The following is a 21500-nucleotide window of genomic DNA, read 5'->3' as shown; positions in this document are numbered from 1 at the left end:
GGGTAGAATCCCAAGGGGGAATTACAAACATCTGGCTAAGAGAAGGAATGCAGGGCACTTATTTTCCTGCTTTAGTAGAAGTCAATTAGAGTTTCAGTTTCCTTCTCTAAATGTCACCTTTTTACAACATCCTAGAGGAAGCGTTGGCAGTCCTTTCACGAGGTAAAGAAGTGTCTAAAGTGACACAGAAGTGTCCAGAGATTAAAGGACCCTCGCGAGCTCACCAAGCTTCCCAGAGCTCTCCGTTTCTATTTTGAGAGGAGCATTTGGCTTCCCCCGCAGCCTCAAGTGAGCCTTTTGAATCTCCTGCCACACTTTTCTGCCATCTGCAAAAAGGGGATAATAAGGCTTGCGGCTGGCGACGCACGCAAGGTGCTCCGAGGTGCTCCAGAGGAAGGCTGGCTTCTCGAGGAGAACCTGTCAGCACGTTCTCACCAGGTGCCAGATATTTTCAGTGTCTGGTACCCCCAATTAGAGCATCTGCTCTTTCTCTGCGAATTTAGGCAGAAGGCAGAAGGCACGGAGCAGAGAGGATCCCTTCCCTCCCTCCTGCCGCAAAGGAGGCATGTCAAGTTGAGTGATGAACCGTTGCTGTTCTCCACTCGCAAACGCTGTGTACCCTATTTTCAAATTAAGGAGCACATTGTTGGCACGCCTGAAAGGTTAAACACTCCCACTTCACTGCCGCAGTCACTAATTGGTGCTTTATCACCGTTTCTGCGAAGGGAACAGCCCCTGCCCCAACAGAACTGAGATTTGGGGATCATCTCCAGTTTTTAAAGTTAGACTCTAAATCTAAATCTCCTGCTCATACCTAACAAATACAGTAAAGTAGTAAAATTGATACATCTTTTAAATGATGTGCATGCATGTGTACATGCGTGCATGCGTGTGTGTGTATGATGGCTAATCTTGGTTGTCAAATTGACAGATCTGGAAGAGGAGACTTCAAATGAGGAATTGCTTTCCTCAGGTTGGCCTGTGGTCTTGTTTGTGGGGCTTTTATTTTCCTAACTGAAGTAGGTGGGCCCAGTTCACCGTGGTCAGTGTCATCCCTGGCAGATGGTCCCTGGTTGTAGAAAACCTAAACTGGGCGGTGGTGGCACATGCCTTTAATCCTAGCACTTGGGAGGCAGAGGCAGGCAGATCTCTGTGAGTTCGAGGCCAGCCTGGTCTACAAGAGCTAGGTACAGGACAGCTAGGACTGTGACACAGAAAAACCCCTGTCTCAAATAAACCAAAGTAAATAAGTAAATAAATAAAAAACAAACAAACAAAAAACCGAAAAGCTGGATGATCATATGATCACGTGGGACAGAAGCAGTGTTGTTACTGACCCGGCTTCCCTTGTCCTGTCTTTCCCAAGTTGCTTTTGGTCATGGTATTTATCACAATAACAAGGAACCAAACTAGAACTCTGTGTGTATGTGTGTCTGTGTGTCTGACTGTATGTCTGTATCTCTGTGTGCATATCTTGTTGTCTGTGTGTGTGTCTGGATGTGTGTATGTCTGTGTCTCTTTGTGTATGTGTCTGTGTGTACGTGTGTGTGTGTCTGTTTGGGGACCTGTGTCTATCTGTATCTGTGTCTTTGTGTGTATATGTCTGGGTCTGTCTCGGTGTCTGTGGATGTGTATTTGAGTGTGTGTGTCTGTGTGTATCTCTGTGTGTGTGTCTATGTATGTGTATGTGTGTTTGTGTCTGTGTGTGTCTATCTGTGTATCTGTGAGTGTGTGTGTGTCTTTCTGTGTATAGGCCAGAGATGGACATCAGGTATCTCCTTCCACTATCCATCAGCATTTTTCTAGAGACAGGATCTCTAGCAGAACCTGGAGCTTACCAGTTTACCCAGACCAGTTGCCCAGTGACCATGAAGGATCCTACTGCCTCCCATGCACTGGGATTACAAACACACAGGACCATGACTGACTTTTTGTGTGAATATTGGGGATCAAATTCAGGTGCTCATGCTTGCATGGTGCTGACTTTACTGGTGAGCTCTCTCCCCAGTGGCTTGGAAGTTTAATAAAGATTATTTCTTTTCAGTCATAGGGAAATTTATTTTCTCCTTCTGTGGACATGTTTTTCAGACAGAGCTCAATCAACTGCAATACTAGAAAGAATTCAGAGTGGTTAGTGCATAACATTTTCTCCTGGGGCTCTTACTATGAGGAGTGCTTTGAGGGCGGTGGGGTGGAGGGCTGAGGTGAGGGTAGAAACTGGGCTGTGGAGATAGAAAGCCCCTGTGTGGACTCTGCAACCTCTCAAGGAAGGCCTTTTCAGAGAGGAGTCCCTTGCTGGACTAGGAAGATTTATAATCATCATCTAACACTGCAGAAGAAAAAAGTCTTTTCAAGCCAGTAGAAAAGCATCTTTGATCCCAATTTTCTAGCTCTACCATCATCTATCAATTTATCGGAAAGTTTGTTGAGTTGACAAGATAGTTCAGTGGGAAAAGCACTTCCCCAAATGGCCTGAGAGGTGAGACCTTCTCTCAATAAAAAAAAAATCTAGCATATGTTCCTCACTTGAATAATTTTGTCATTTTTAAATAACGGGAGCAAAACCCGCTGTGCTCTAAATCTTCTTTCTTATTCTTTTGCAGCAAAAGGTTTATCTTGACTCATGCTTGATTACTGACTGCAGTGTTCCAAAGCATAAGACCTTCCCGAGAACAGAGCTTCTTTGGGGAGCTGTTGAACAAAATGGAACCAAACATTTACAGCTGTCAAGCTAAGGAGGAAGGATGAATCTTAGGCAAGAGAGACAAGTTGCTTCACAGATATTTTGTTTTTGGGATTTGAAACTTACTCAAATCCTTGCCTCTCCTTCCACACAGGGGCTACTTCCCCCAACCTCCTCCCCACTATCGTCCCAACGTTAAACCCAGGAAGGAGCTTCAGAGGAGTGTCACCACTGTTATCTGTGTCACCAGAGACACTGACATGGTCCGCTTCTGAAGCCTTGGCTTGATGGTTTTGTTTCTTTCAATGCGTCAGTATTTTCTTTTAAGCCGGGATGGTTTGTTGAAGAGAATCTATTTAAATCTTTGGAATCTCAATTTAATTTCTTCCAAGATGGCAATATCCTTTCCCACACTTTCTGTGGGGGCATGCTTCTTCCTCTCCTGCTGGAGGGCCTCTGGTCAGTCTCAGCGGGTCAGCAATGAAGAAGAGGAGGAAACGGGTACCAGGACTGGCAATCAACTACCAGGATCCCTGTGTTAGCAGTTCTGAGAAGACAGAGGAATTTCTTTTTTACAACCAATACGTAGCTTAAAGCATATAACATGTTGTAACATTTGCATACTGCCCTCTTGGACATGTTAAATACTCTCTGGATCATTAGGAACCATAGTCATCATTGCTGTAGGTTGGAAAAGTATAACTAGAATATTCTGTATCCTTTTCCTTAACATGGACCTACATTTATGACTTGCTATCTTCATGTAGTCAACATAAGACAAATAGAGGGTTGGGGACATCTCCTTTCTTGCTATTGCAAACCTTCCATCACTGTGTGATGAGGTCTAGGCTAGCTATATGGAAGCTGAGCAAGTCGCCAGCCATTATAGCCAACACTACAGACAAATTAACATCATCCAAGGCCACTGTATGCAGCTAATCAGCTAATCAGAGAGGAAGACCTATCTACAAATCTCACAGAATCATGAAAACAAAAATATGTTACTAGTACATACTTTAGAACAGCGAAAATCTGATGAAGCCAAATGCTAGCCACAGTATAAACAAAAGGAACCTTCATCCATTGAGGGTGAGAGACAAAATGGCACCGTCTTGTTGAAGACAAGTTGGCAGTTCCTCCAATTAAACCAAAAGGTGGAGCTTTGGCTCAGTGGTTTAGTACTTATCTGGCATGCACAAGGATCTGGGTTCAATCCCCTCTCCTGCAAATAAGTAAATGTAATTCTAGCCCTTAAGAGACTGAAGCAGGAGAGTTTCATGTTCAAGTTCAAGTTCAGCCTGGACTGAATAGCAAGATTCTGTCTCAAAAACAAAACAGGAAAAAAAAATACACACAGTTTTACTATATACCAAGCAATCACGCTTACTGGCATTCACCAAAACAGGTTGAAAAGACTGCACACTGTTTTGTAGCAGCTTTATTCTTAGCTGATGAAACTTAGAAACAACAAGAGGCCTCTGGGTAGGTGAACAAATACAGCATGGTGAATCCAGATGATAAACTACTATCCAGCATCCAAACCCAATGAACTGTCCAGCTACAGGGAACAGCAAGCACGCAGTATTTTAGACTATCTCTAAGGAGTTCTAGAAAAGGAAAAACACAGAGTTGAAAAACATCAGTGTTTCCAAAGGTTAAGAGGAGAAGACAAAATAGGCAGAACACAGACGGTCTTGGGGAATTAATGTTCTGGATGATACTCTCCCAATGGGTACATGTCTTTCTACGTTTATCAAGACTCATGGACTGTACAACACCCAGAGTGGGCCCTAAAGTAAACTATGGAGTTCGGGTGATGGTGTGTCAGTGTAAACTCATGGTTCTAACAGGGCACACACTCTGGTGCAGCGTATGGTATTGATGGGGGCGGGTGCTGAGCAGGAGCCAAGGGGTCTGGGATCAAATGGGAATGCTCTGGACTTTCTGCTCCATTTTCCTATAAACCTAAAACTTACCTAGAAATGTAAGTCTACTCTAAAAACTCTGTTACTATAAGCCTCTAGGTTTAGAGTAACATTTTACGTAATGTTGGTTAGTTTTCCTGAGATGTACAGGCATCCCTATTCACCCTAGAGAGAGAAGACAAAGATGAGCAAAAAGAGAGAATGTCATCCAAGCCTAGCTAGCGAGATTGCTAGGGTTACTTAGAAGAGTGTGGACACCTACAAAGCAGCTTCATGGTGGAAACATCCTGTTGCAGGATGCATGAGAGCTCATGCAGCGTCTCCAGAGTTTCCTGCGGGACTCTAGACAACTGCCCCACCCCGTCTCCTTCGTCATTAGCAATCACTAACTACTTATGTAAACCCGAGCAGGGACGTTGTGAGTCTTGCACGCGGCCTTATCTAGTGAGCCTGTAACTTTCCTGTCAGAGTGTGAGCCATTTGAACTCATCCAGGAATGCTTCAAGCCAAGGAAACAGCTAGCACAGCAAACACTGCCTTTGTGGGGAGGGGTCAAACTAGAACCGGAAAATACACGCTAGAAAAGCACCTGTGGACTTCGGGGTGAGATCTGCCTTTGCCTCTGATCAGGAGTGCTGGTTAAAATCAATCTAGGATGAGTGCCATTTTAGAAGAAAATATTCTTTGTCTGCCCCTGAGTGTGCTGTTTCTGTAGGATCCTTATTTCTAAGGGAAGGAATTTGTTCCACTGTGGTTCTCATAGCAAAAAAAAATCCCATGTCTGTAATCCCATCTACTTACGAGGCTGAGGCAGGAGAATCACAAGTTACCAGCCAGCTTAAGCCACTTTAGGAAAACCCTATCTCAAAAAGAGATCTTTTTTTTTTTTTTTTTTTTTGAGACAAGATCTAACTATGTAAACCTGGCTGGCCTGGAACTCTCCATGTAGGTCAAGCTTACTTGAATTCACAGAAATCTGCCTGCCTCTACCACTCAAATTCTGGGAATTAAAGGTTGAACCGCCATCCTGAGACAAGGTTGTTTTGGTTTGTTTGTTTACTTGTTTGTGGGGGGGTTTGTTCTATTTTGAGAGTTTGCAATATAGTTAAGTGGTGGAGTACTTGTTTAGCACACAGAGAGCCAGAGGTTCACCTAGTGTTCGGCCGTGGAAACTGCTACAGCTATGAATTCAAACTAAATCCTTCTGGAAATCCTTCATTCTTCAGAGCCTGTTTTGGGTCACAAAAGCAATCTCTATAAGGGGAAAGGAAGGCCTTGGGAAGCTAAGGCAGGAGGACTGCCGTGTCTTGGTGGCCACCCTGAGAGTATAGAATGAAGCTCTGTCAAAGAGGAGGAGCAGGGAAGAAAGGAGAAAGAGAATTCCGGTGTTTACTTACAAAGAGGGTAGGAGGCTCTCAGCTTGAGCCAGACCCATTCAGCATATGTGTGTCCTGCTCTGGTCACCTGACCCAATACAGTCATCAGGGCCAAGGAGAAGGAAAAGGAAATATTTGCTTCCTTCAAGTGAAATGAACTCACCGCCTCTTTCCTCCCTGCCCCGCTCCACTCTCTGCCTTGCCCTCCCATGTGACCTGCATTACCTCACCTTCGGTGTTCTGGGCAGTGCTGCTATTGGAGACACCTCCTGAGGTGTGGGATGGAGAGCTGAGAATACTGCTTGAGAAGGTAAAGAAGAAAGTTCCCCCAAAGAAAAACATATAGGCATCCTCCTGAACATTAACCTTCATCAGGCGATGAAAGGAGACAAGAGACAGAGACCCACATTGGAGCACCAGACTGAAATCTCAAGGTCCAAATCAGGAGCAGAAGGAGAGAGAGCACGAGCAAGGAACTCAGGACCGCGAGGGGTGCACCCACACACTGAGACAATGGGGATGTTCTATTGGGAACTCACCAAGGCCAGCTGGCCTGGGTCTGAAAAAGCCTGGGATAAAACCGGTCTCGCTGAACATAGCAGACAATGAGGACTACTGAGACCTCAAGAACAATGGCAATGGGTTTTTGATCCTACTGCACCTATTGGTTTTGTGGGAGCCTAGGCCATTTGGATGCTCACCTTACTAGACCTGGATGGAGGTGGGTGGTCCTTGGACTTCCCACAGGGCAGGGAACCCTGATTGCTCTTTGGGCTGATGAGGGAGGGGGACTTGATTGGGGGAGGGGAAGGGAAAGGGGAGGCGGCGGTGGGGAAGAGACAGAAATCTTTAATAGATAGATAGATAGATAGATAGATAGATAGATAGATAGATAGATAGATAGATAGATAAAGTTCCCTGTAGAAGAGAGGCTAAAGTCCTAGCCTGAGCTGGGGTTCCGGCAACAGCAAGGTGTACAAGCTGAAGTCTCTCTCTCTCTCTCTCTCTCTCTCTCTCTCTCTCTCTCTCTCTCTCTCTCTCTCTCTCTCTCTCTCTCTCCAGCACTCTGGGAGTCAGAGAAGAGAGAGACAGAGCACAGCACACTCGCAAAGGGAGCTAATTGGCCATGGTTTCAAAGCAGAACAGTCTTCCGAACTGACGAGAATTCCACAAGGTCGTTAATCAGCTGTTAGCCATATGCCACTTGTCTTTCACTGTGCTTCTTAGTCCAACATGAATATGACAGCCTAATTACAGGGAAGGCCTGCGACTAAGCATCCATCCATCCCTGGACTGTGTTACTCCCAGTCTCCTCCCCCATCCACAGGGCAATCTGGGATGTATGGAAAGTCACCCTCTACCCATATTCCAAGGGAAGGACAGAAATTATCTTGCGACCTTAAGTCTACACAATCAAGGTTTTCCTACTTTAAATCAAGCAGTGCCTCAAGGGAAAGACCCCCCAAATCCTTTGTCTATGATATGTAGGTTAAAAAATTGTGAGGAGTTGAACTCAAGCAGGCTTTTTTACTGAAAAGATTTTGTGTGTGTGTGTGTGTGTGTGTCTGTTACTGTGACATTGGAACACCTTTTACCAGTATCAGTAAAGTGCAGCTAAATCACTTGGTGGCAAGAATACGAAGTGGTCTGAACTCTCATAGCTTTCTGGTAGAGACGCAAAATTTAACAGGACACACGCACACACAGTTAAAGATTTACAGAATGTCAGGACCAAGGAAATGTTTATATTAAGTGGTGCACTTAATTACAGACACCAGAATCCACTCTCGTGTAAGCAGATTGACAGGAGAACCAGCAAAACTTGAGAAACATGCTGATGAGCTGGGAAGGATCTCCCCCAGGTACTGCCGCATCTTGGATGATATGTTAATAGCCAAGTATAAAGGTGACATTGCCAATGATCAAACAGGGTGTCACCCTTCTGAAATTCGAGACCAAGTAGTACAGCGACCATCACTGGTAAATCAAAGCAAGGAGACTTTCTGGGAAAACGTGATCACGGGCTAGCCTGATGACTCCTGCTGGTAGTGAATTTGGAGCAAACCTAAGGCCATGCCTACTGACTTAAACACTGGATGTTAAACAAGAAAGTTAATGCCAGTGAACAACCCTAGAGCCAGAAGAGACACAAGGATATTGTTAAGCAAATCAGCATCTGTAATAAGAAATTGGATCCAATCCTAACATGATAGCATTGTGCCAATGTCTTTTTAGTGACAGCACACTGGAGCCAACCACCAATATCCTTTGGTTCAAGGAATAGAAACTTCCCCCCAAGTGTGAACATGCCAAAGGAGACACCCTGTGTGAAGCTCCAGAATCCATGTCTCCATTGATTTTTGCCTAATTGTCAAGGCCCTATCTGGCTTCCCTTCCAAGTATCTACTATAATTGGAGTGGCAATTAGAGTGGCCCGTAGGGCAGAAGCTGAAAGTGTTCTCAGGCCACATGCAGCTCTGCCATTCTGGAGAAGAACAATTTTGGCACATGGCATTTAAGCATGACTGTCCCTATGGCCTGAGTAGAGATGAGCATCCTCACACTCGCTGTGGAAGCTTCAGTCAAGGTCACAACTGAAGTGAGTGAAAATGCAGCCCGGCACTTTGAATAAAGTTCTCCATGGGTTCAGCATGGACTATAGTCAAGACTCGGCTTGCCACAGATGTTTATTGTGGCAATGGTTAGTGACAGGATAAATGAGTAGCAATGAGAGCGACTGGCGTTCGTGCTCAGACGACCATCCTGCACGTGGAGCCCACAGCAGGATTGCCCAGGTTTCTGTTCTGGACCCCCACCTGAGTGGCATTGCTCTAAGTTTACCGAGTGAAAGAAGAAAAGATGGCTGCCATTCTTGGAAGAAGCTGGAAGATGGCACCAAGCTCTTGAAAACCAGCCTTTCTCCCACTATCGATTCGGTTCTTTGAGAGCCCTTGAATGGTGCTGTGTCATTTTACCGTTCATTCTCATGCCGCACACAGCTCTATCATATGGGGAGGAACAAGACTGGCTCATGGCACGTAGCATGGCTTAAGATGGTGGGACAGGTACCGTCCCTCTGCGCTGAGATTAGCATTCTCACACTCGCTGAGTTACTGTGGGTGTCAGGAAAGCACAGAGAAGACGCCGAGGGAGCTGGTGAAGGCTCGGAGGGCTGGATGAAGAGTGTCCCTAACAGCTGCCATCTCAGTCCCAATCAGTAAGAGAAGAGCGATCTCAGAACTGAGGCTCAGTAGGCCAGTTGAGATTAATGACAAAATACAGGCAATGATAGTAATGTATTTATCACATTCAGAAGAGGAAAATATGTTATCGACCCATTAGTTGCATATGTAAATTTTAATTTGCACATTATTATATTTAGTACTTTTTAGTAAAAATTACTTGGCCAAAAATTTGTCAGAGTATTCTGATAATCACTAAAATAAATTTTAACAAAACTTAGTCTGAGCTTCCTTAGAAGAAACTCCAGGGTCTGGAGAGATGTCTCAGTGGTTAGGACCACTGGCTGCTCTTCCAGAGGATCGGGGTTCAATTCCCAGCACTCATACTGCAGCTGACAACCATATACACCTCCAGAGTCAAGGAGTCCAACCTCCCCTCTGGTCTCCTTGGGTACCAGGAATACATGATGAATACAGACATATACATGTATACAGTCATACATCATTACAGATAGTATGCATATATACAGACATATACATCAATACAGATGTATACCATCACACATAAAATAAAAATAAACCTTTAAAATAAGGACTAAACTTTAAAGGGGAGGCACACTTTGCAGCAGTCCCCACATCGTAAGGAAGCCCAGACGCTTGGAGAAGCCACATTGCGTGCTCTGATCTCCTTCAGCTTATTCTACCCCAAGCACTGGACAAGACTGTTGAGCCATCCTATCCTTAAATTCTTCCCAATAAGACCCTAGAAACTGGGGATCAGACACGCATGGCCCCTATATTGTCCAAACTGACCTACTGTGTCCCTTAAGTATAGTAAAATGGCTGCGTTAGGGGCTGTGCTTTGGAGTGGTTTATTAAACAGCCCTAGAAACAGGAAAGGCAAGTTGCAGAACGAATGATGGATGGGCCGGACATCCTGCAGCAGCTCTGGTACTCTGGGTATGGTTCTCAGAGGCAGCTTATGGCAAGAAAGCAAATGAATGATTTTCATAAAACTTTATTTCCGAAACCGGGAAGCCAGTCCATGGGTCAGAGTTTGCCAACCCCTGCCCTAGACAAATCTGTGATTTATTTTCCCTCGTGTAACAAAAAGACCTAAAGCGGGCAGCTGTGACAGTTAAGATGCTGGTTGGTGCTGCCACCATCTAAAGGCTCAAGAAGGATCCATTTCCTGTGCAGCCCACTCTCATGAGTGGGACGACAGTCGGTTGCTTTCCTCATGGCACTGTTTTGTGTCCCTAGAGCACCGAGGCTGGGGTCCCACGGAACAAGCCGTTCAAGAAACAGAGGTGAAGCAATGCTTTCTGTGGGGGCCTGTAACATCCTCAAACTATTAATCTTGCTGTGTTCCTTTTATTACCAGAGATCGGCCCTGATTCAATGAAATAAAAGCTTGTGAGAGATAAAGACAAGGAGGTGGCAGACATTAAGAGACATCTGAAAAGTGTATGGCCGCAGTAATGCCATTCAGCTGGACACCAAGGAAGAGGACCTGCCATCTCCCAAGAGAAGGACCTGACAGTCACTCTAGACATTTTCTGCCTGCCACGATTATTCACCGTATTGTCTAAGGACGGCTGGGAAGGCGGCCGCGGCAAAGGATCCCTCCAGTCTGTGGAGTTGGCCAAGGCCAGGAGGTCTTGAAGGCCCAGGACTAGACTGAGAACAGCCCTTGCAAGAGGCATCTTTGAACAGAACAGTTAATGCTCGCTTGGCTTCCGGCCTCTGGTATGTAGCAGGCTGATCCTGAAAGGGTGGGTTCTGTGTGTCCTCCACTTCACTGTGCAAAGCAGCTTGCCTTTCTCTCTGGGACAACTGCCCGTGAGACCCTTAGTTTTCCATCTCTGTGTCTTTCGAAACAGCACGGAGGATTTCAGACATTGTCAGCCGCTCATCTCAGGCCAGACCATCAAGCCAGCATCTCTGGAGGATTTAAATGTTTAAAGGCTCCTGAGGAGGTGTCCAGGTTAAGAGCATCTCCCATGAACACCAGATCCCTTTCCCTGTGGCTGGAGCCAGGACCAGAAGTCCTGGCAGCCACCTCCCATTTGTAATTCATTTCTAGCCTGTGGTTCCTTAAACCCCAAGTTCGTTATCACCGACTCTTTTTCTAGGTCCTCCCTGGCCTTCACTTCACGGTTTCCATTTAATCCAGATCGCTTCGTTTCATTGCATCACTTTGAGAGATCCAGGCTGCCGAGGCTGTGGTCGCTCCGGCCCTCCTCTCACCCCGCAGCACCAGCGCACTCCACGGGCTCAATTGCATCCAAGCTGTTGATAAATGTTCTGTCTGGAGAAGAGCCCTGTGGCATTCCCCCAGCGAATTCTTGCGAGGTATTTATCTGCCACAAATATCCTGGCAGCATCCTTATCTTCGCGATTTCCCCCAACATCCATCACAGCTGCTCCAGGGTCATAAGAGCATCTGTATTTCTAGCGCAGTCGGTGATGGCATCTCAGGCCCCCTCCTGCCATCCTTTTTTCTGGTTCCCACAAATCATTCTAGGGGCCAGCCCAGCATTCTCCTGGGGAAAATAGGAAAAAAAGAGGGAACTGAGTGCTTCTGCCTCTTCTGGGGCCAGATTTGGGCCAGACATTCCATACTGGCTGCTTCCCTCAGCAGCTGCGTGCCCCTAGGGAAGTGGCTCCGTGGCTCTGTGCCTTCGTGGCTCACCTGTGGAAGAAGGAAATGGGCACTTTCCTCACGGTGCCATTGTAAGCATTAAAGTGAGTGCGGGAGGCTGCTTACAAGCAGCACCTGTGAAAGAAATGCCGGCGCTCCCATTATTCCAGCAGATATCTGCCCCAGGAGCGGTATCTCTTTCTTGTACCTTTTAGGGGGAAAAACTATATACATCTTTAATTTTTTTGTGTCTCCATCTTCAGTTTCCTAAGATTTTAGGACATTTACTGATCTTATCTCTTCTGTTTTTTCTCCTGCTTATTGAATGCTATGAATTTCCCCCTAAGCACTACTCATTCCATTTGCACATTTTAATAAGTTGTTTTCATTTTCATTTCTTTCTAAATATGTTACAATTCTGTCAAGAACTCCTTTTTGGCCTGTGGAGTTGGAGGAGGAGAAAACATAATGAAGATATATTGCATCAAAAATTAAAATAAAATAAAAAGTAAGTCATTGAACCCTCGAATAGTTGAAGATTTCTCCAAAAGAGTCTGCGTTCATTAATTTCTTTTTGTTGTTCACCTGTTTGGTTTTTGTTTTTGTTTGAAACAGGGTCTCTCTGCATAGCCCTGACTGTCCTGAACTCACTCTACAGACCAGGCTGGCCTCAAACTCATGGCTGTGTCCTCTCAGAGGTGATGCCTCTACCGTATCACAGCAGCCTTCTCTTTTCATGACAACTGCCTCTGCCTTCTGAGTGCTGGGATTAAGGCATGTATCAAAACACTGGCCCTTCATTAACTTGTAATGTAATCCCACTGTGGTCTGAGAACTGACTTTGAATGACTGCTATTATTTTAAATGTTTAAGGCATATTTAATGAGTCAGAATGTGATCTCTCCTGGTGAATGTTCCATGCAAGCCTGAGCCAAACCGTGTATTCCGCTCTCTGTGAAAGCAGTATTGTATGAAAGTCAATTAGATCAAGCTGACGGATAGTGCTGTTGAGGTCAACTCCATCTTTATTGCTTTTCTGACCTCTGGAAGATGCTGGAGTCTATTTCTCCTTGCAGTTCTCGGAGTTCTGCTTCCTGTGTTTTGACACTATGTTGTTGGGCACATGCATGGCTGTGTCCTCTCAGAGGTGATGCCTCTACCGTATCACAGCAGCCTTCTCTTTTCATGATAACTTCACTCCGATGTCTGCTGCTAACATCAGCACTTCAGCTTTCTTTCAATTAGCGCTACCATGGTAGGCATTTGCTCATCTTTTTAATTTCAAGCTATTAGTCTTCATACTTAAGTAGGCTTGGGGATTCTAGGGAGCAGCTTCGTGGTAAAGCACTTACCCAGCATGTCCAAGGCCCTGGGTATGATCCCCAGTACCACGGAATAAACAAATAGAGAGGTTTCTTATAGAAAGCAGATAGTTGTTGCCGTGGAGCTTAGAAAACACATTTTAAGCTAATCTGGGTCTCCCACAAATAGCTTCCTACCACTTCACCCATAGTGTAGGTACCCTGTTGAAGCCATTCTCAACTCCTTCCTCCCGTGCCTTGTGGCGTGACTCTCATTTGTTTCGCTTACTGTTTGCTGTCAAATACACTGGTGCTCTTGCTGGTTTAGAAAGGTATGCTTGTCTGTTTTAAGGACCAGGGCAGATTCTCTAGACTCTGTTTCCAAATCCAGGAGTCCTGTTTGAAGAGAGGCAAGACTTCTAACTCCCCTGAAGAGGAAGTTATTCCCAGTCCCCTCTGGAGAGCAGGGACCCATTAAACACCAAAAGAACCCTATCACATAAAGCGCTATACTGGATACTGCAGGGACATCATGATTGCGGAACTCAGACACAAGCGGCGCTGACCTCTGCAGCTTACAGATGCAGAAAGGATGGCTCAGTGTCTGCTCGTGGGCTAATCGGAAGAGACAAAACACAGAAACACTGCCAGATCCTTTACTGGGATCCTGCACGAAATGCTGCAAAAGACATTTTCAGATAAACTGACAGATAGCATTAGAACACGGACAACAAATCAAGAACAGAGTGTGAAACTCACTGGAGTGGCAACTGTAGTTATGAAAGAGGGGGCTCCAGGGTAACTTACCCTCAGATGTGAACATTAACCTCAGATCAGAAAAAGGAGGCAGAAAGAAATGTCAAAGCAGATGGCCCCAAATGTTAGCCACAGATAAGTTAGACCGATTATATAAGATATTCTTTGTAGTTATTGTAGCTTTTCTTTGGTAAGTGGAAATCATACTCAAATAAAAAATTTTAAAATGATCTTTTCAGTCTTTTACTATAACAGGTTCTAACCCTACATGCCTGGAAATCCCAGGGTTTGCCTCCGTGTTTTCAATGCTCTCTATATCACTGAGCTAAAACTACCAATATGTAATCTGGTGCTGTTGTCGAAGCCACCTTTCGGGTGCTGTTTCTGAAATAGGTGATTGTTGCCCTGGGGAAGGATTTGCATCAGACAAGTCTGCTTGGGTAGCCAGTTGTTGGAGTTAAGGGGCTGTGATTATGCCCAAGGCCTTTGTTCTTCAAGAAGAGCACAGCCAAGGCACAGCTTCCTCTGGGATTGTACCTGGGCGGGGAGGAGGGCCCCTCCTTCCTTGTCCTTGAGAAGCACCCACCTTCAGGAAGTAGTGAACAGCAGCGCGGGGAGACTATTCCTGTTGTCTGTTATCCATGTTCCCTTTCTGTTTTTGTAATGGCGTAAATGAATGCAGACAGATTGTAAAAATATATACAGCTTTAATGGGGAAATAGACTTACAGAACCACCGTTCCTGCAGAGACCAGGAAAGCAGAAGTGAGGGCTGGGAGCACACTCACCAGATTTACAGGTAAACATTAGCCCGAGGCAAACACACCCCCTAAGGGGCTGGACTTATCCCTACATGTTTTCTTTTTAATGCAATATTTTAATGCTTTGAGAATTTCATGCTATGTATTTTTTATCATATTTGCTCCCTACCCCACTCTTTCCCCAATTCTTTCTAAGTCCAAGTTGACAGCGGTTGGCTACCTCTGAGATATGAGTTCCACTCCTTTACCTTTGGAGCCATCTTTTATCTCCCCCGTTATCATCGGTGTTGTGGTTCAGAGGCATCACAGCTGGGTAGGCCTTTTGATTGCTTTTCTCCCATGGAAGCTGGCACGGCACATTCTGGTACTGTAAGAGCTAGTTCTCAAGGAGGAGGCCATTTCAGCACAATCCCTCCAAGTCCTGTGTCCAACTTGTGTGATGCTTTTAGCAATAGGGACTTAACTCCAATTCTAGAAAGTAGCCAAGGGCAACAGCAATAGCCTATATTGTTTGGGAGAGGAGTCTCTTGGACTCCTCTGACCAACAACTTGAATGGAGGTTTCTCATACTCTCTGGTATGATTTCTGGTACTTGGGTTTTCTTATTGAATAGGAACAGTCTGTTGAGGAATATTTGTCTACAGTGTAAAGATAAGTCTCTGCCTAAGATACCTTCTGATTGGTTTACTAAGAGCTGAGTGGCCATTAGATAGGCAGGAGAGATAGGTGGGATTTCCAGGGAGAGGAAGAGGATGAGGAATCTAGGCGCAGTGAGACACCAGGGACAGAGAAAGGAAACAGGAGGTGCAAGATGGAAGAGCAGTAACACCATGTGATAGAACATAGATTAATACAAATGGATTAATTTAAGACATAACAGCTAGTTGAGAGAAGCCACAGCTAAAGGCCAAGCTTTCATAATTAATAATAAGTCTCCATGTCATTATTTGGGAGCTGGCTGGTGGCTCCCAAAGGAAACTCTGACTATAACATTCATTTCTACTTATGCCAGAAGAAAAAACAATCAAAACACTGAAAGAAGTAGTGTACCTATGGAGACCCACCAAACCTCTCTCCACCCTGTATCTTGACCTGACCTGATCCCAGAACTTTTGGAACCCAAGCCTAAACCAAGAGTTTGCAAGGAAAGCTTCACAGAAACCATAACACTCCATTCTCCATCTCCATTCTCTCACTGTGGCAGGATGGACTGAGCTTCAGGCTTGTGGGCTGTATGTGGCCCTCAGAGTCATCATCTGGCGGTCTCACTGTGTTCCTTTGCAGGAAGCACGGCTACTGAACAGACAGGCAGAAGACTTGGAAGTCAGGAGGCTTAATGAGGGTCATACCTTACATCACTGCCTTCAAATGGAAGCAGGCAGGATCTGAGGCTTCTAACCAGATAATGGCTCTGTTTCTCCTTCCTACTCATGCTCTCTTCTGGAGCAGCATCCGTTCTTCCCGCTCTGTGCACAGATCATCTCCAGCCATTTCCTCAGCTGCCGCCCTTCACATCATGCCACGATGAAGCCAACTCTGGGCCTGATCAAGAGACAGCTAAGATCCTAAGACCACAGTACATTTTTCTCTAAGATGTCACAGGATCCGGTGTGCTGGCTTTGCTCTCACGCAACTGCTCTGATTTTTCTGAATGCCCTGACAAAAGACACTGATAAACAAAACCTTGGACTATGTCTAAACACCAAACCTTCCTTGAGGGTCCCAGGGTGCTCCATTTCTCCAGGTGTGTTCTCTGGATGCATCCTTAGACAAGCTATCTGCTGTTACCTGAACAGTATGCGCCCTAGACGGCCAATCAAGCTTCCTTGAAAATTCCCTCAGACATCCATCCCTTCCCAAGGGTTTGGAATACTTGTTTGTCTATATTATACACCTCTTGTTGCTACTTTTACTGATGCACTCTCCACTGCTGTGGTTTCTTGTCTTGTCTGTTTTAGTAGACTGTGCATCCCGGCTCAAGGCCTCAGTGGCATTTATGTCTATGTGCCCAGAAACAATCACTCTAACATAGGCAAGTGAATGAGCCATTCCCAAGAATCAGGGTCGTTTGTTTCACACTCTGGATCAGTAACTGTCTCTTTCATCTCACACGAGTCAGTTGTCTTCTTGGTGGCTCCATCTTCGCAGTGGTGAAGGATCTTCTCTAGCTTAGAAATGACTGCTCCAGCAAACCAATGCCTATGTACATTATGGTTTAAACAGAGGGTGAAGACAGCTGAGAAACTCTGGAGGGGGCGCATATTGGAAGATCTAGTATGCCTGGGCTTCTCTGCCTTAGTTGCTCATTGAGGATGCCTGGGAAATTCTACTGGCTTTTGACACAGGACGGTGAGATTTTGAAATCTCCCCCCACCCCCAGGTGACTATAATGTGCAGCTTAGACTGAGAATGTTGGCTGGCCCTGGAACATAATGCCTTCACCTCAGTGTCTGGCACTTGAGTCTTCTGCCTGGAATAAGGAAAGGCAAGGAATTTTCGAAGCTTAACTAACTCAACATCAATTGCAGGGTTGTTGAACCCACTGCAGGAATGCACCTACATTTTTGACTCAACTCTGGGGCACAGCCTGAGACTTTGTTTTTCAGAAGTTCCCAAGCGATTCTGCTTCTCTGGATTCTTCTGAGAACTACTGGGTTCGAAAAACTATGTGGCTTTTGCAGCAAGTTCCAACTCAGACCCGCTGATGTCTTTTGATTTTTTAAAATGAGTTTAGACACATGTAGCTAGGTGGTGACTACATTGCATGGTATGGTGGAAATCCAGAGGCTTTTAGACCCATGAAATATTTTCATCCCTTCTCTCAAGTAAAGGAGAAATACATGCCCTTGTCTGATCTGTAGTATAATGCAATGTGTACACACAGGGCGCTCACCTACCCAGCAGAAAATTCAGGACCTCAAACCAGGCTTCAAAGTAAAAGAGGGCTGCATACTCAGAAAGCACTTCCAGCTAGCCACGGGGGCAGCTTTCCTGACTCTGAGAGAGCAATAAGGCAATTTTAAAAAGAGTAGGAAGGTCCCCATAATGTTCCAAAAAAATGTACGGAGAGAGCAACGGTGTCACTGTACATGACTTCAAGTCCAAAGAACAAAGTGGTAGCGGGAAGGTTCACTTCAGGAGGAAAGAAATCACTGGGACAAGACAACTAGGCACACACGAGGATTTCGAAACACCAGTGGCATAGGTGATGGCAAAGCTGATGAAGGAATGGCTAACAGAAGTCCACAAGGCTAGAGAAGCAACACAACCTAGAGCTGGTAGCCATGAAGGCTGTCAGCATGCCTGCATCCGGGGATGAATCTTGGAAAACTCTGCAGGAGAGGGAGGACTGTCAGCAGTTGCTATGGCCTTTGTGGAAGACACCGCCACACTCCCCTCACTCCCTCAGTCGGAACTGTTCTGCCCACCAGCAATCTCCACGGCCAAGCCTAAGAAGCAACAAGGAAGTGGGCCAGGATCCCAGGCAAGGGCAGGGCACGGCTTGCATTGCAAACGTGCATGAAGTCATCAGCTGGAAGGAGAGTGTGCAGAAGGGGTAACTACAACAGGGCCCTGATCGTGACTGCAGGTGAGAGTCACGCATAAGGAGCAGGTGACCAGTGAGACGTGGCACCATACCTCAGTGCTATTTTCACCCACCCACTCAGTGTTATGTGGGTCCCTCGTGTAGTTTCAAATCCCGGGGCCCTAACACCTAATGGAGGTTTGTATTAGGGCTTGATTATGGAACCCCTCATAGGATCATGTTTTGAATGCTTGGTCCCTAGCGAGTATTAGCATTTTAGGAAGTAGAACTTGGCTGGTAGAAGTAGGTCACTATGAATAGGACATTGAAGGAATCTTATCCCTTCCCGGAGAGCTATTCTCTCCATCCTTCTATCCTTCCTTCCACGTGTGTGTGTGTGTGTGTGTGTGTGTGTGTCTGCCATATGCTCCTGCTACTATGACATTCTGCCCACCATGCACACGGGGTCAAGAGATCATTATCTGAACCCTTTACGTTGTTTTTACTACCAGATATCTGCTCATAGTAATGATAAAAGTAATAAATACAGCTGTTGAGAGAGTTCTCTCTGGTGTTTCTTCAACTAAATTGGCTCTGAGACTCCAATCCAAGTTTGTACACAGCCCACAGTCACAGGAGAGGGTTTCCTCAAAGCAAAGATCAGGCAGTACAGAGAATCGGGCCCTCAGTGTCACCTCCTTTATGGATATGACACAAATATTGACCCTGCAGTTGCTATAGTGATGCTCAGCCCTGTCCTGGCTCAGGGTCCCCTGTGTTCTGCCAGCAAATACCCCCCCCCCCCCCCCCGCAATACTGCAGCAGGCTAACTGGTCAATCAGGTAAAATGTCACACCCTTCCCAGCTCCTGATGTCGCTCCCCTCTCTAAGTCTGTTTGGGGAAAACAGAAGTGCTGTGGTGATTAGCTCACGCCTGCAAAGGGCGGAATCTAGCTTTTGGCCATGGGTAAGTGCTCAAATTAATTACTTTATCTACTCCTCTAAACAAACATTTGAAACTCAGAAAGGATAAAATAAGCATCATAAAAGTGGCCTTCAAGGCAAGGTAGGTGAGGAGATGATTATATATTGGAATGAAATCAAGTTTCAAAAAGGCTTTGAGATCATTTTAAAGGTATAGTACAGACTATAGTACAGACTCTGTGGTATAGAATTATCACGGAGTAGCTTAAGAGATTAATGCTAAAACAAGAAAACAAAAAGCCAAACATGTCAAAAAAAATCAGTTTCCAAGAATGGATGGCAGATACTACAAACATCCCAGTACAATGTGAGCTCCTAGAACATTCTAGAATAGACGATTATACAGACGGTTTGAGAGACTGTGAGAAAGAACTCAGCAAGTTGGGAGGCAGGATGAGTTTGTAAAGTAACAGCTTGTGCTATACTATATTGTTTGACAAGACCATTGGGTTAACCAACAAAATGCTGTACAATGGAAGACAGCTTGGTTTCAGCAGGAATGGGCAACATGGGCAGTTCTGAAGATGACATGAGGTTGGGAGGAAGGACCAACACGACTGTAACTACAGTTCAACAGACCACAGGCTGTGTCCACTAGGATCGCAGTGATTGTGTGGGATTAATTCAGGGATTTACTCACCTGTAGGCTCCAGGTTAGCCAAGAATGGGATGCAGATACAGTCCGTGTCTGTTCACCCAGGGGATGCACCTGTATGGGTTGCTGCTCTGACTTTGAGCATCCTGTTGTCTAGTCTTACAACCATGCTGCAAAGGGAAGTGCTGCCTCCACCCGACCGACAGAGGAGGGAGAAAAGCAGCCAGCGGCTGGAATAGTAACTTATCCCAAGGTTTCCCTGGTCTAAGCCATCCCCCGGCCTGTTGAGACCAACGTGCACATGTTCACATCAAGGTGCCTTGGGCACACAATAACAGAGCTACGAACAAATTTTCAAGGGTCACAGTTACAGGAAACATTGCTGAAGAACCAGAACACACCAGTCTGGGAAAGACCAGGAGACAGCCGTGTGAACAGCAGAACTAAGAATGAGCAGGCTCCGCTGCTCTAAGGTCTAGCTCTGTCCTTAGCCCTCTGTGATCTCCCTCTCCTCACACCCACTCTTACCAACCTGCTGGCAGTTGTCTGAACATCCTTCCTGCCACTTTGGACCATTATACTTGCCATTTAACCTCCTCTGTCACCCACTGTGGTTGTGAGGCCATCTACCTCTTCCTACTGATCTTTCCCACCCAGAGAAGAGGCCCTTTTGTATCTAAGCCTGAGCCAGCTTCCTCCCACAGAAGGGCTGTCAGCTGCAGCTCCTTAGGGGACCACCCCAATGGACTTTCTCATCAACTGGAGCCTTGAAGCTCACTCACCCCGGTAAAGAATCAAAACAGGCTGTGAAGCCCCTATAAATATCCAATACATTATCCCAAAGTAATCTATTAATTTAGATTCGGCAGTCGAAAGCTTCGCAGTAGCAAATGATTCCTTAATGGGCATTTAGGGCTGGTTTTTAGGAGCTCCAAAATTAAATGCACTGCTGTCTGAACCTCAGGAGAGAATGAAAACACGGAAGCGCTTAAGAAGGCTGACTCCCTCAAATGGCAGGCTCCCTCGTCTTTCCCAATACAGTCAAGAGAGGCCTGACTCGAACCTTGCCCGGTTTGTGATACAAGGTTCTTCTGCTCTATCTTAAAAGGACTCCAAACAGCAATGCATCTACAAAGAATTCTGGTAGTTCCTGGGTGGCTAGGGCAGGTAATGGTTAATTGGTAACAGCAGAGGCCATCTCTCTGGTTTTTGAGTGGGTCAATAGGAGTGATAGTGCGGTGTGTTTGCTCGTTATGATCCAATCAGTGGACATCAATTTTCATCTACACCCATCCATCAGCACAGCTCCATCCACTGTCTCAATGCAGCATGGTAGAGGAGCTGCCCCGCCTTCCTCCCCAGGACCACCAACCATGATGATGGGCTGTGGAGCATCCAGCCTCAGAGGATGCCTTTATTTGGTCTAGGTTTTGTGTAGCCACAAGGGCTTGTCCTGCTATAAAGTAAACCGCAAAAGGCAAGATTAAACGGATCTTGCTTCCCAGCATTGCCGGCACACTGCTGTTTAAAGTGCTGGGCCTGAGACCTGCCAAGGCAGGCGTCTCAAAAAAGCCATACATGGTATGGCTCTCCTCTCCCATCCCCACGCAAAAGATGTTTTAGCAGACAGTAAACAGCAAGCTTTGTAAGTAAGCAGAGATGCTAGCAAGGACGTAAAGATGGAGGAGTTTTATCCTATGCAAGCAGAACTGTGCCCCAAATCTAATTTTAGCCTTTCCTCCCACAGGCGCACTTGGAAACAACCTTT

This window comes from Alexandromys fortis, unplaced genomic scaffold (assembly GCF_014885135.2).
Source record: "Alexandromys fortis isolate MF-2015 unplaced genomic scaffold, M_Fortis_MF-2015_v1.1 scaffold_115, whole genome shotgun sequence".
Lineage (NCBI taxonomy): Eukaryota > Metazoa > Chordata > Mammalia > Rodentia > Cricetidae > Alexandromys > Alexandromys fortis.
Note: the sequence above shows the minus strand (reverse complement) of the source record.